Source organism: Cupressus sempervirens, chromosome 11, assembly GCF_028749045.1.
Source record: "Cupressus sempervirens isolate cs-2001-9-10 chromosome 11, ASM2874904v1, whole genome shotgun sequence".
NCBI classification, from domain to species: domain Eukaryota; kingdom Viridiplantae; phylum Streptophyta; class Pinopsida; order Cupressales; family Cupressaceae; genus Cupressus; species Cupressus sempervirens.
In genome coordinates this window covers 21262557-21275965 of record NC_143128.1, presented here as the reverse complement: position 1 = coordinate 21275965, position 13409 = coordinate 21262557, and positions in this window count along the sequence as shown.

The following is a 13409-nucleotide window of genomic DNA, read 5'->3' as shown; positions in this document are numbered from 1 at the left end:
CACAATGTGTTAACTTAGCATTAAATATGAAACAGTCTTTGGAAGTCGCGGCCTATCACAAGAGGTGTATTGGTTTATATTTAATGCCACTCATATGATACTTGGGAAGGAGAAGATTAGGTGTGGTTTGCACACTTAGACTTGTAGATTATCATTGTTACAAACTTAACACTCCCTCTTAACTTGATAATCATAAAAAGAGATATCATATCAAGCAACATCAATAAAGATGAACAAGCAAGAATTGATACTCTATATCTCTCAGAATCTTCTTAGCATGTGGTATCTTAGAACACATGATACAATGTCAGATTACTAAACTCGTGATATGACAAATTATTGTTACTAATGATAATATACAAGATAAATTTGAAGAATAATTTAAGTTCTTCATTTATCCAAGTTGTGACTCATAGATACTGGTATTCTTGTATCACAACATGATCTTGAGTTAAGATCTACTAGAATGCAGAATAATAAAATTCTTCTTTTATCCAAATTGTGACTTATAGACATAGCAATGTCTACATCACAATATGATATTGAACTCATCTAGATCTTACAGTAGAACTCTATTGTTTAGCACATTATCTAAGAGATTGCCATTTCTCATAATGTCTTTTATACAAGTGTTCATTATCTTAGATATCGTCATCTCTTGAATAATGAATACAAATAGTGAAGCCCATAACAGTCAATAGCCTGACAAATAATTTTTATTTATTAATAATTTAAAGAATACAAATGGATTACAATTCAACCATACAAAGTCTTCTCCTGAAGTGGCCTATCTTCACTCTAGATAGAGGTTTGGTGAGTATGTTTGCTGTCTGATCTATAGTGCAAATGTATTCTAATTTTACAGAATTCCTATCTACCATATCTCTTACATAATGGTAAGGAATTTCAATATGCTTGGACTCGTCATGAAAAATTGGATTCACCGAAAGTTTGATGGAACTTTGATTATCACAATGAACAATTTTAGAATTCATGGCTTGCCCAAATAATCCCACAAGTAACTTCCTTAGCCAAATTGCTTCTCGAGAGGCCATTGTTGTTGCAATGTATTTAGCTTTTGTGGAGCTTTGAGCTACTTGTTGGTAAACATATTTGTTCTTTTATCTTTCGTGAAATTATGACTCTTAATGCCCAGATTATGAACAATATCTATTCACAACAGTTGAAAAGCCATCTTATGGTTATCGACTTTTCTCTGAATTGGTAGGTACAACTCCCAATATGAATAATCTTCAATGAATTATGTTTGATTCTACTTATCTAAATCGGGGTATGCTCTTAACCCGAGAGCAGGAGAGGCAAACCAAATTAAGCCTAACTAGAACTTAATTCAGGCAAGAAAAATTTCTCAACATCGAAACAGATTTATGTATCCACACTTCTTATGAATTCATAAATCCATCTGCGCAAGACTAAAATAAGTTGAAATCTAAATCTGAAGAACAACTGATGAATAAGGAAAACTAACAGAATCCTTTCGTCAAATGAAATATAACAATACTTATTACATCCATTTGAATTCCAGAGAACAGGGGAAATGAAACTCTGTTCTTTCTTAGTTCTCTGTAACGCATAAAAGAAATACTAACAAATTACAGTACCTACTGGAATGGAAAATGATTGAAACGAAGTGCCATTCAATTGTCTCTGCAACAGATAGTACTTCACACCAAAATTTGCTGACCTTTGATTAATCATTGAATTTCATACATATAGGTTTTGCGAGATGACCGTTACAATGGGAATTTCAATCGGTTCATCTTCTGAAAATGACAAATGGCTAGATGCCAGTTTGTCGGATTTCAAAATTTACAGAAATTTGCAACATTTACATCAGAAAACAGAAAAAGGAATATTGAAAAAGTCATTTAGACTTTTTTCCCTTTTCAGTTTTTGCCCTATATGTTCTGGCAGCCACTATAATTGGGATCATCTCCTCATGACTAGGCACATGTACATTGGTGAATCTTAAGAGCCACTTTGAATGCTCTCGAGCTAACTCCTTTACTGCACCCAGTTGACTTGTTAACTCTCCAACTGCCACATGCACGCATCCACTCAGTGCCTGCAACTCTACCACTTTGTTTTGACTGATTGAAGTCATCCCAGATAGGTTACTCAAGTATGTGGAGAAATTATTCTTCATTACTTCTATCTCAATGAGAGCCTTTCCTTGCCCACTGCTTTGTGAGTTAGTGTGTAATCCTTGCATAAGCTCAAATGCTTTGTCTTGGATCTTCTTCACCTTTTCCTTTGTTTCTCTAAGTCCTTCCTCTGCCTCTTGAATCATCTCCTGCTTGAATTGCATGTTTTGAAGCCATTCAAACAGAGGCTCAGTTCCCTTCTTCAAAATCTTTGCTTCAACTGCCTCTTTTGCCTTCATTTGGATGATCATATTTAAGAGAGAAATGCATTCGTCACACCTTACCTTTTCTACGGCCAACGTGTTGTGATTGGAAGTGATATTATCCTTCTCAATTTCTAATCGAAGGATAACATTCCCAATTTGATCAATCAGGACAACTCCATATGTACTGAGCTTCTCAATCCATTCTTTTCCAATTTGACCAAAAATGCCTATCTTTTTGGAGCTGTGATATGAAGGCTTGTACCTCTTCTGCTGAAGGATTTTCAGTGGCAGGCACACTAGTGATAGTTGCCAATGGAACAACTAATTGCCGGATGAATCTTCTCAACTCCTCTATTTCTGCTTTCATTTTGACCTTTGATGACTTGAGATCCTTCAGTTGCTCTTCTATCACCTCATTACTCGATTTCCATAGGCCTACTTTTGTATCGTGTCTAGCTTCCCCAAGGTCAATTGAGTGCAGAGTGAAATCTTCTGGCCTCATATCTTCAATTCTCCCCGCTTTGTTTGGTTTTGCTACCTCCATAGTTAGGTGCCTTGTTTCTGGATCTCGTCCCAATATTGACAAGGTCTTCTGCTTTTTAGTTTTTACTAAGGCAGATCCTGAGCGAACCACTTGAGAAACAACATCCTTTGAAGGAAAATTTTCATCTTTTCTTTTCCTCTTCTTCTCCAAAGTATCCTCAAGCCAAGACTCTGTATTAATCACTTTGGAGGCTGTTCCGAGCGATTCAATGCTGAACATTTTCTTCTTTACTGGAGTCGTTGTTGCTGTAGCTGCAGAAAAAGCGGTCTTTGGATCTCGAGAAAGGAGCCGAGATGAACCTTGAGCTTTCTCTTCTTCTTGAGCTTTCTGGGCAACTTCATCAGACTCAGTGGATTCACTACTACTACTTTTATCATCTCCAATTTCTACTATCTGAATAGGAGAACCAGCAGGCTTAAGAATAGGAGCGCTTACGGATGGAGTAGGGTTGCGACGGGGGGATGAGACAGGGGCAGCATGAAGAGATGGAGTTGGAGAAGCTTGAGGAGATGGGGGAAGAGCAGCATGTGGAGGTGATACTGGAGCGAGAGATCCATCTTTCTGTTCCTCCGTTTCTTTTTCAGCTTCGGCTTGAGTTCCGATTACTGGTAGTGATCCCCCTTGATAGGTTGGGGTTATTAGAACATTCCTCTCCGGGGGTTGATCACCTCCGCTTGCAGATTGAGCTGGAGCTTGAGTAGTTGTGGCAGTAGCACCAGGAATGGCACTCTGAGAGGAAGCTGTGGTAGCTGCAGATGTGGAAGATTGAGTAGTTTTACTCCTACTCCGGCCTTTCTTAGCTGTCCATTCAACCCACTTCCCAGTCCTTTTGATTATTCTTGCCATCATGACATCGAAATCTTCTACTATGTCAACATATGGTTCGAAACTTATGGGAGTATTCCTCAACTTAGTCAAATATGTATTGCTGTACATATTTTGACCATCATCTTCCAATCCCTCCACGTCTAAATTTATACCATATGTCTTTACCTGATCAATTGTAAATCTGGCAAAGGCACGATCTCGACTCTCCAGTTCATCTTTACAATCTGCCCAATAATCATCCATGGTTGTTACATGTTTGATTACTCTTCCAACTTGAAACACATCTCTGGCATATCCGTTAGGATCAAACAGGGGCCTTACTGCTTCATACTCTTCCAATTTGTATTTACTCTCAAATGCTTTGAGTATATTCTTTGCATCTGATATGGTTTCACAACTATATGCTCCAACTTTTATAGGGAATTCATACCCTTTCTTCTTCAGGCTGGCGCTCAACACATTCACTTGTACTGCTTGCCTCACGATCTCCACAAGCACGATCATATCATCTGGGCAACTTCAGTGGGAATCCATCGAACACTGCAAGATGCAAATAAGAAAATGATGAAAACTGAATAAAATAATTGCCAAATTGACCGATGGTCGCCATTGCTTCTCGACTGAATCTTCGTTCTGGACACCCTTGGAGCTCCCTGCAAATCCTCATGGTGAATGCATCATTCACTCGGATGTATTCTGCATAACTATTCTGTAATTGCAAGCATGGGTAAAACTCATAGCTTTTTACATTATCAGGAAAACTCTCAATTCTAGGGAGTCATGGCCACAATTGAAGAGAAGCCAACATGTATATCAAGAAAGAGGACATATAAAATGAATTATAAAACTTGGCTGCACTGAGAGCCCTAGAAAGATGCTCACTGACCTCATATGCCCAGTCAATATACTGTGTGTCTAAGCAAATAACTTGCACCAAAAAGAAGTACTGCTCTACAAAATTAAAAGCTTCTACCTCACCTTTGAGTCGATGCAACAGAACCAAAATGCCAACAATTTTTGGTTTGAGGTCCGTGTTGAAAAGAGTTTTAGGGACTTTACTCTTAGCTCCCCTTGGCTTTTGAAACCAAGACTGCATGATCTCCCTCCTCTAAACCATCTTCTTCAAAGAGTACTCGAACATGGCTCCACTCATCGTTAAATCAGAGAAATCCTCTTGTTCTGGAATGCGCAAGCAATTCACTATGACTTGGCGATCAATTGAAATCAACACCGTTTGATCAGGCAACAGAATTTGCTTTGTATCCGGGTTGTCATGATGGATGCATTCCAAAATCAACTCCGAGGCTTGCACTGCCAAAGGAAACCCAGTTGCTTCCACTAATCCACTTCCCCGAAGTTTCTCTGTTATGGGATGGATTGGCTTTGCTCTCAATCTCCTTTGAAAATCTTCCATATCATAGAAATGGAGTGAAGTATCTGTGATAGTCGACCATGCCGACTTAATTCCACCCAATACATCGAAGCCCGCGAATCTTGTTGCCATTTTATTTGATGTATGATAGCAACAGTTCAAACAATTGCAGTTGATACAAGGAGCAAACTCTGTAACTCGAAAATTACTTGGAAGCACTATTTAGTATAACAGTGTAACAGTGAAACGGGAGTTTGAAAATCTGTTACTTCCCTTTTTAAAAAATTACCCTAGATTTTCCTGTTGAATTTCATAAATCGCGCCACACGAGCGAAATTAAGGGTAAATCCGTTGGGTTGGTGGATGTAAAGGTTCTAACGGATTTATCTTTGTCTTTTCACTGTTTCCGTTGGCTCAACGGTAACTCTCATTAATTACCAATTTACTTCCCGTTTCATCCGTCTTTTGGAAAAACATGAACAAAGTACTCCCTTGGACTAAATGTGCTTAGGTCAATTCTACTTGCAAAAACCTAATCAATCCACTGATTTACTTCTGTTTACTCGCCCAAAATAATCTGCGAACAAATCACATACTTACCATGCTTGCAGGAATGACTTTCTTTGAAGTGCGGAAAATGGCTTTTGAAGGTAGAAAATCCGCAATGGAGTAGCAGATTTCCAATTTTCCCCTTTAACTTTCATTTTTACCTTTCAACCCTAAGCACTTTAATAAAAACTTTCAAAAAATATAAAAGAGGCTTCGTGGGCGAAAAATGGGGCCCACTTAGTAACTCTATTTCTCCATTTGGGCCTTTGCGGAAAATTTAACTCTTGGTTCAAAATCCGCCAGAAGGGAAACCACTTCTGAATTTTCCGCCAATGCTTATCTCGCTCATCTTAATGAGCTCTGAGTAATTTTCGCTATGCAAACTTGATGATATTTGAATGATCTAACCATTATGCGGTTTACGTACCCTTGTTTCAGCCTACCAGTAGCAGCTATGGATCTCTACAGAGTTTTACCTTCTAGGTGCGAAAAGCCGCAATGGAGAAGAAGAAACTTGTTTTTTTGCCAATACTCATTGTTTTACTTCCTCTGCCTTATTCACTTTATTTTAAGCCTCCAGAAAATGCAAAACTGACTTCGAAAGTGAGGGGTGGGGCCCATTGGCTTTCTCAATTCCTTTACATATACCTTTTCGAAAAACTGATTATTAACTTCTATGTCTGCCACGAAGAAGCTCTTTTCTGGTTTTTCGCCGATGCTTATCTCGATCATTTTCCAAGCTTTAAAATGGTTCTCGCTTGAGATCATGATATCACTTGAATGATCTTTTCTTATCATGATTCACTTTTCTTCAAGGAAGCTTATAAATAGCATTTTCCAGTCTTTGCGAAAATTTGCCTTCGGGGTGCAAAAACCCGCCGAGATGAACCTGGAGCTTGATTTTTTGCCGATTCAATTTTCTCTAACTCCAGATCAAATGAGCTGCATGGAAATCAAAAGATGTGGCACAAATCGAGAATCTCCATCGAGGATGGCTCTAAACTACCCCTAAGACTCATGCCAACCAAGAAATACCTACCTGGGCTAAATGTGATATGGGAGAAAGGAAAAGATGAAAACTCGATGGAGAAACTCAGCACCCTAAGAAGAAAGACCTAGTGACCCGACTTGATAGAACGTGACATTAGTTTACTCTCTACTTTGCAAAAATTTGTATATGGTGGAAAAGTGGGGCAACAGTTGGCTCTGACTGGGGACTTGGGTAGAGTATGCCCAAGCAAAGGAACTTAGAATCTCTGGTTTCACAAAAGAAAATAAAGGACGGTAACACAACAAAAAAAAAACAAAACGAGGAAAGCGAGGAAAAGACACTGGAAAGGGAAAGCTAACTAAGACACACACAACACTAAGTCTAACTATGGTACATTACAGGGGTTACCTGTTTTCAATTTGTAACTTGGTAGAGCTTGAGATCCTGACCATTATAAGTCAGGGGTAGTTCTTCACCATCTTCATATGCTAATTTCAAAGAATTATTTTCAAATGCCTTTTGAATTCTGAAAGGGCCTTTCCATAGATTATCAAACTTCTTATGCATTCCTTTTGGAGCCTTTCTTTTGTCCCAGAGTAACACCATATCTCCCGCCATAAATTTTCGAGGTCTGGTTTTCTTGTCAAAAAGTTCTTTTACTCGCATTTGGTGCTATGTGATATGATCAACAATTTCCATCCTTTCCTCTTCCAGTTTAGTCAGATACAGGATTCTCTTTTCTAGACCATCTTTATAGACATCTTCAATTACTGTCCTAAGTTTGCTTGTAGCTGATTCCAATGGTAAAGGTAGATTAGCTTCAGTTCCATAAACCAATTCAAAAGGGGATATACCAATTGCTCTCTTGGGTGTCACTTTGTCTGCCCAGAGTGCCTCATGAATCTTTTTGTGCCAATTCTTCTTGTTATCTAACACCAATTTCTTTACAATATTGATCAAGTTCTTATTGCTAGATTCCGCCTGGCCATTCCCTTGAGGGAAATAATCAGATGAATGACTGACGGTGATCCCATACTCAAAACATAAATCAATAATTTCAATTGAAGAAAAATAGGATGCATTATCCGTCACTAACTTAATGGGAATGTCAAATCTGACCAAAATGTTTTCTTTAATGAATTCACATACTATCTCAGAAGTAGTCTTCTTTGTAGCCTTAGCTTCTACCCACTTGGTGAAGTAGTCAGTTGCAGTTATGATATATTGATGACCAACAATGATGTAGGAGTAATTGGACCAATGAAATCAAGACCCCATTGTTGAAAAGGTCCTTCAATGATAACAGGTCTCAGTGGTAGTGCGGCTAATTGAGGGTGTCCAGAAAACATTTTACACTTTTCACAATTTGCTACCCATGCATATGCATCTTTGAACATCCCAGGCCAGTAATAGCATTGCCTTAGTATTTTAAAAGCTGTAACTGAAGAAGAGAAGTGTCCTCCACAAGCCTCATCATGGAATGCTTTCAACAACTTTTCTTGCTGGGGTTTATCTATGCATCTTAGGAATGTACCATCAATAGCCCTTTTGAAAAGCTTGCCATCCCAAATCACATACTTGGCTACTTTTAATCTAAGATTTCTTCTTTGTTTTGTATTCAAACCTTCTGGACATTCACCATATGTTAAAAGGTAAGAAATTTTCTCAAACCATGAATCATAGAGACCTACTGCCAGCACCAGTTGCATCTCATTCAATTCTTCTAATTCTCGAGTAGTTTTGTTTTCTGCAATTGCTTTGCATAGAGCATTTCCTCTTATTAGCTTGGTAGGTTTAATCTCAATATCATATTCCTGTATCTTCGCCACCCATGCTCCTCTGACATTGCAACCTAATTCTTTTTGCATTAGTACACTTTTTACTGCTGTGTTTGGGACGAAGACAATAGAGTGTGAATGTAGGACATAGAAATGGAAATTATTAAGTGCTCTGACTACTGCATAAGCATGCTTTTCAATTTGTGAATATTTCAGTTCGTGATTTTTCAAAGGTATGCTCATAAAAGCAACGGGAGCTTGTATTCCTTCATCATTCTCCTACACAAGAATAACTGATAATGTATGTTCTGAAGCATAGCAATAAATAATAAAATCTTGCTTGTAATTTGGATGACATAGCACCGGGGCATTAGCAACAGTAGTTTTTGTATCTTGAAAAGCTTGCTTTCCTTCCTCACTCCATTTGAAACTTGAATTTCCCTTCATCATATCGATTATATGCTTAGTAGTTTCTGCAAAATTGGGAACAAACCTTCTAAGGAAATTCACCTGGCCAAAGAAAAATTTAGCCCCTGTTTTGTTTATTGGCAGACTTAGTCTTTGGATGGCCTCTACTCTGTCATAATCAATTTTAATGCCTTCCTGTGACACTATATGTCTAAGTAATTTTCCTTCAGTTACACATAATACTGACTTTTTTGGATTGAGAGAAATCCCATGCTCCCTGCATCTTTGTAACACTCTTCTTAGATCTTCCATATGGTCTTTTCTTTTCTTTGAGAACACCGTAAGATCATCCAGGTATATGACTATTATTCAATCTTTCATATCAACGAAGGTCTCACTCATACATCTTTGGAACGTAGCCCCAATGTTGATCAATCCAAAAGGCATCCTGTGATATGCAAATGTACCCCAAGGAGTTGTGAACGCTATTTTATGTTGATCTTTCTTTTCTACTTCGACCTGGTTATATCCCGAAAAGCCATCGAGCATAGACATCATCTCAGATCCTACAACTGTTTGTAATAAATGGTCCATGTTCAGGAGAGAGAAATTATCTTTGAGAGATGCCTGATTCAAATTACAGAAATCTACACAAATCCTTATCTCTCCGTTCTTCTTCCTGACAGGCACTATGTTGGCTATGCAAGTAGAGTGGTGGATAGGATAAATGATTCTTGCTTTTAACATTTTATCAACTTCTCGAAAAATGGCATCTGCAACCTTTGGATTATAATTTCTTTGCTTTTACCGAAAGGGTACTGCATCTGGTTTGAGAGGAATATGATGTTTCACCTCTCCTCCTCTACAGCTCTTCGGGTCTTCATAGCTCCAAGCAAAGATATCTCTATATTATTCGAATAACTTCTTTGTAGTTTCTCTCTCTTCAGGAGTACAACATTTTCCAATATTAATCATTTTGGGACTATGGACATCTCCAATGTTCAATCCTTTTATTCACCCGTGGTAGGTCCCTTTTCTGTTCTTTTCTGCTTAACATAAGCATTGTGTCTGTTAAATAACTTTGCCAGAGCTACAAAATATGGGAGAATAATATTGCTTTTCAGTTGAATGTCACCACTTTTTCTATGTTCATCATCCTCACGAGACTCAGGTTCAAAATTGGCTTTATCATTTTCTAGAAACAGTTGCAAACTCTTATCATCCTTAAAGACTTGGCAGGACTCTATATTATTTGGGACAACAGATCTATATATAATTTCAATTTGATATTTTTTATCCTTAAAATCTGGATGTGGGAGTAACAAGGAAGCAGAGACTGCAAGTGAATCAGCCTTTGTATTCATTTCTCTTGGCACAACTCTAATGGAGAAGGCATCTAAACCTTCTATCTCATCCCACACCCTATTCCTGTAATTCTTCAGTTTATGATTCTTCACTGAGTATTGTCCTTTGATTTGTCTCACAATAAGCTCTACATCACCTTGGGCCCTTAAGACTTTTATCCCTCTTTCTTTTGCAGTAACTATCCCCAATATTAAAGCTTTATATTCTGCTGTATTGTTTGCGTTACCAAACTCTAATTTGAAAGCTAAGGGCTCAAATTCTCCTTCTAGGGATATCAACACTACGCCAGCTCCAGAACCTGAGGAAGCACAACTCCCGTCAAATTTGAGTGTCCATATATCAGAAACCTCTTTGTTTTCATCAGGAACCTCTTGACCTGATTCTCGTTCATTTGTTTACCTGAATCATCTTCAGTAAATAACATATAATTACCGAATTCCAATTCCTAATATAAAATTTGAGCTTTGGGATCATCCGATTTCAAGAATGTGAATTTTTCTTTTTCTTCAGGTTCTAACTTGACCTTCTTATTACCAATAGGTATCATAGCTTGGGACCAGTCTAGCTTAATTTCTCCTCCTAAGTCTCAACAGAAACTTCTACTTAAGAGGAGTCCATAACTTGTAGGAATATCAGCTACTAGGATGGTTAACATGAGTTTCTTTTCTGGATATGAGACCAGAGCTACTTGTGCATCTTTAATTTGTCCAAGCAAAGGGACTTGTTTGGCATCCATAGAATAACATCTCCCATGCACTTTAGTAAGATTCAACCCCAAGGCTTTAGCTATGGAATATGGCATAACATTATCTGATGCACCTGAATCTATTATGCAATTGCTGAGTTTACATCCATTAATATACAATGAGATATAAAAAGGTTCAGGCTTCTATCCAGGGGAGGTTGCTAAAATAGTAGAATCTTCTTGATTAAACAAGCCAGATGTTAAGGTTTCATCATCGATTTCAATAGTCACATTATGATTCAAGTCTGAAGGACCTCCTTTACATTTATCCACTAATCTCTTTAGTTCAAAAGGATGTGACTTTAAATAATCAATAGTGGAAATTTGAACCTTTGACTCCACAAAATTGAATGAAATCAAAAGATGTATTGTCCTTACCTATTTGCGAAGTGGATGTTCCTTGATTAGTATGTATCTTACTCGTAGAAGGACCAGAGTCATCTCTGTGAGTATGACTAGAGGTTTGATTCTTCATTCTTTGTCCATGGGTAAGTACTTTGTATGAGGTTCCATCAATAGTTGCGTAACATTCACCCTTTGATTCAGAATTCGATTCATATTCTAAAAATAAATTTCTAGAGTCGCCATTTGAACAAGAATCAGGTTCTGAACACAGAGCTGCAATATTTAATTCATTAGTAGATAGCAATTTCATCATATGGACAGTCTTCGAACAATTCTCACTGTCATGATCTGTGATAAAAGGGGAGATGCACATATTTCCCTTTTTCGGTGCTGCTTTGATTTGCGGCCTAGGTTGTGAACTTGTAAGCTGCAAAAATCTACTTTCATTGCTTCTACTTGGTGAGTTTTGGTAATTCCATTGATAAGAGTTATTGAATCTGCGTAACTACTTTTTCATTGCTACGAACTCGTTAGAGAACTTCTGAATCATTTCTTTTGATGACATGGTGTTAGTAGAACTCCCTTTAGTTTGAAGTTCTCGTTTCCATTTTCCTGTGAAAATTAGGTCATCTTCACATTCAATAGCTTTCTTCTATGCGTCAGCTAGATCAGTAGGGCATGCTCTTCTTAAATCATAATTGATGTTTGGAGGCATAGCACTAATAAAGAAAGTTTTTAAATTGCCAGGCATGGGTCTATCAGCAGTAGGAATTCTGCTATTAATTTTATTGAAGTTGGCAACAAAATCTCTCATGCTCATAGTTGGTTTCTTCTTAATTGAAGTCAACTACGTTAGCAAGGCATGTTCATCTTCTGCAGTCTTGAATTTGGCTTCAAATTCAGTTCTCATCGTGTCCCAATCTGTTATTGAACCATCAACTAAATGATAAAACCAGTCTATTGCATTATCTGTAAGGGTCTCTACAAACAATCTTACAGTGATATCTTCATGTCCCACCCCCAATATATGGGTAGCCGCAAAGAATGCTTTAATGTGTTCATCTGTTGTGACTTTCCCATCACCTGAGAATTTAGGAAAGTTCTTCCTTGAACCAGCTGGTAGTGGATGATAAGCATTTAGTGCTAGCGGCCTTGTTGCCGCGGCCCATGGAGCAGCCATGATTATTCTAGCAGTATATGGTGGAAAGTTAACAACTAGAGGTGCAGTAACTCCGTGAAGTGCTAACACCTGACAAGTGGAATGCGAAGTGCTGGCGTCTTGGATTCTAACAGGAGAAGGGGGTCTACTCTGACTTTTACCTTCACCTTTCCGCTTTAGAACTTCTAAGATAGAAAAATTGAGCTTTGTTAATTTGTCAAAAGTGGAATCTTTCCCAGCCTGTTTCTTGGTACTTCCGAGGAACCTAAACTGTTCCAGGATGCTAGGTCTGATTTAAATCTAAGCTTACTATCTTAATTGTCTTTTTGCTCTTCGAATATCTCTTCTTTGAATAGCTCTTTCAAAAGCTTAAGCCCTTCTTTCTTCTTCCTCTAATATCTGGCTAGCATTCCGGTAATGTTTAGTGTTCCTTCTGTGCCTCCAAACAAATGTGTTAAAGGGATGAAATTATATCCTCTTGGTCATCTTGAAAACCAAAGTTAGGTTGGAGCACTGGGATTATGTTTTCATGAGGCAGTACCATTTTTCCTCATGACATAGGCCTTTTGATCAAGCGACTGTTCGTCCTCCCCAGTAGAGTCACGAAAAATCTGTTGGTAAATAGATTTGTTCTTTTATCTTTCATGAAATTATGACTTAATGCCCAGATTATGAACAATATCTATTCACAACAGTTGAAAAGCCATTTTATGGTTATCGACTTTTCTCTGAATTGGTAGGTACAGCTCCCTATATGAATAATCTTCAATGAATTATGTTTGATTCTACTTATCTAAATCAGGGTATGCTCTTAACTTGAGAGCAGGAGAGGCAAACCAAATTAAGCCTAACTAGAACTTAATTCAGGGAAGAAAAATTTCTCAACATCGAAATAGATTTATGTATCCACACTTCTTATGAATTCATAAATCCATCTGCGCAAGACTAAAATAA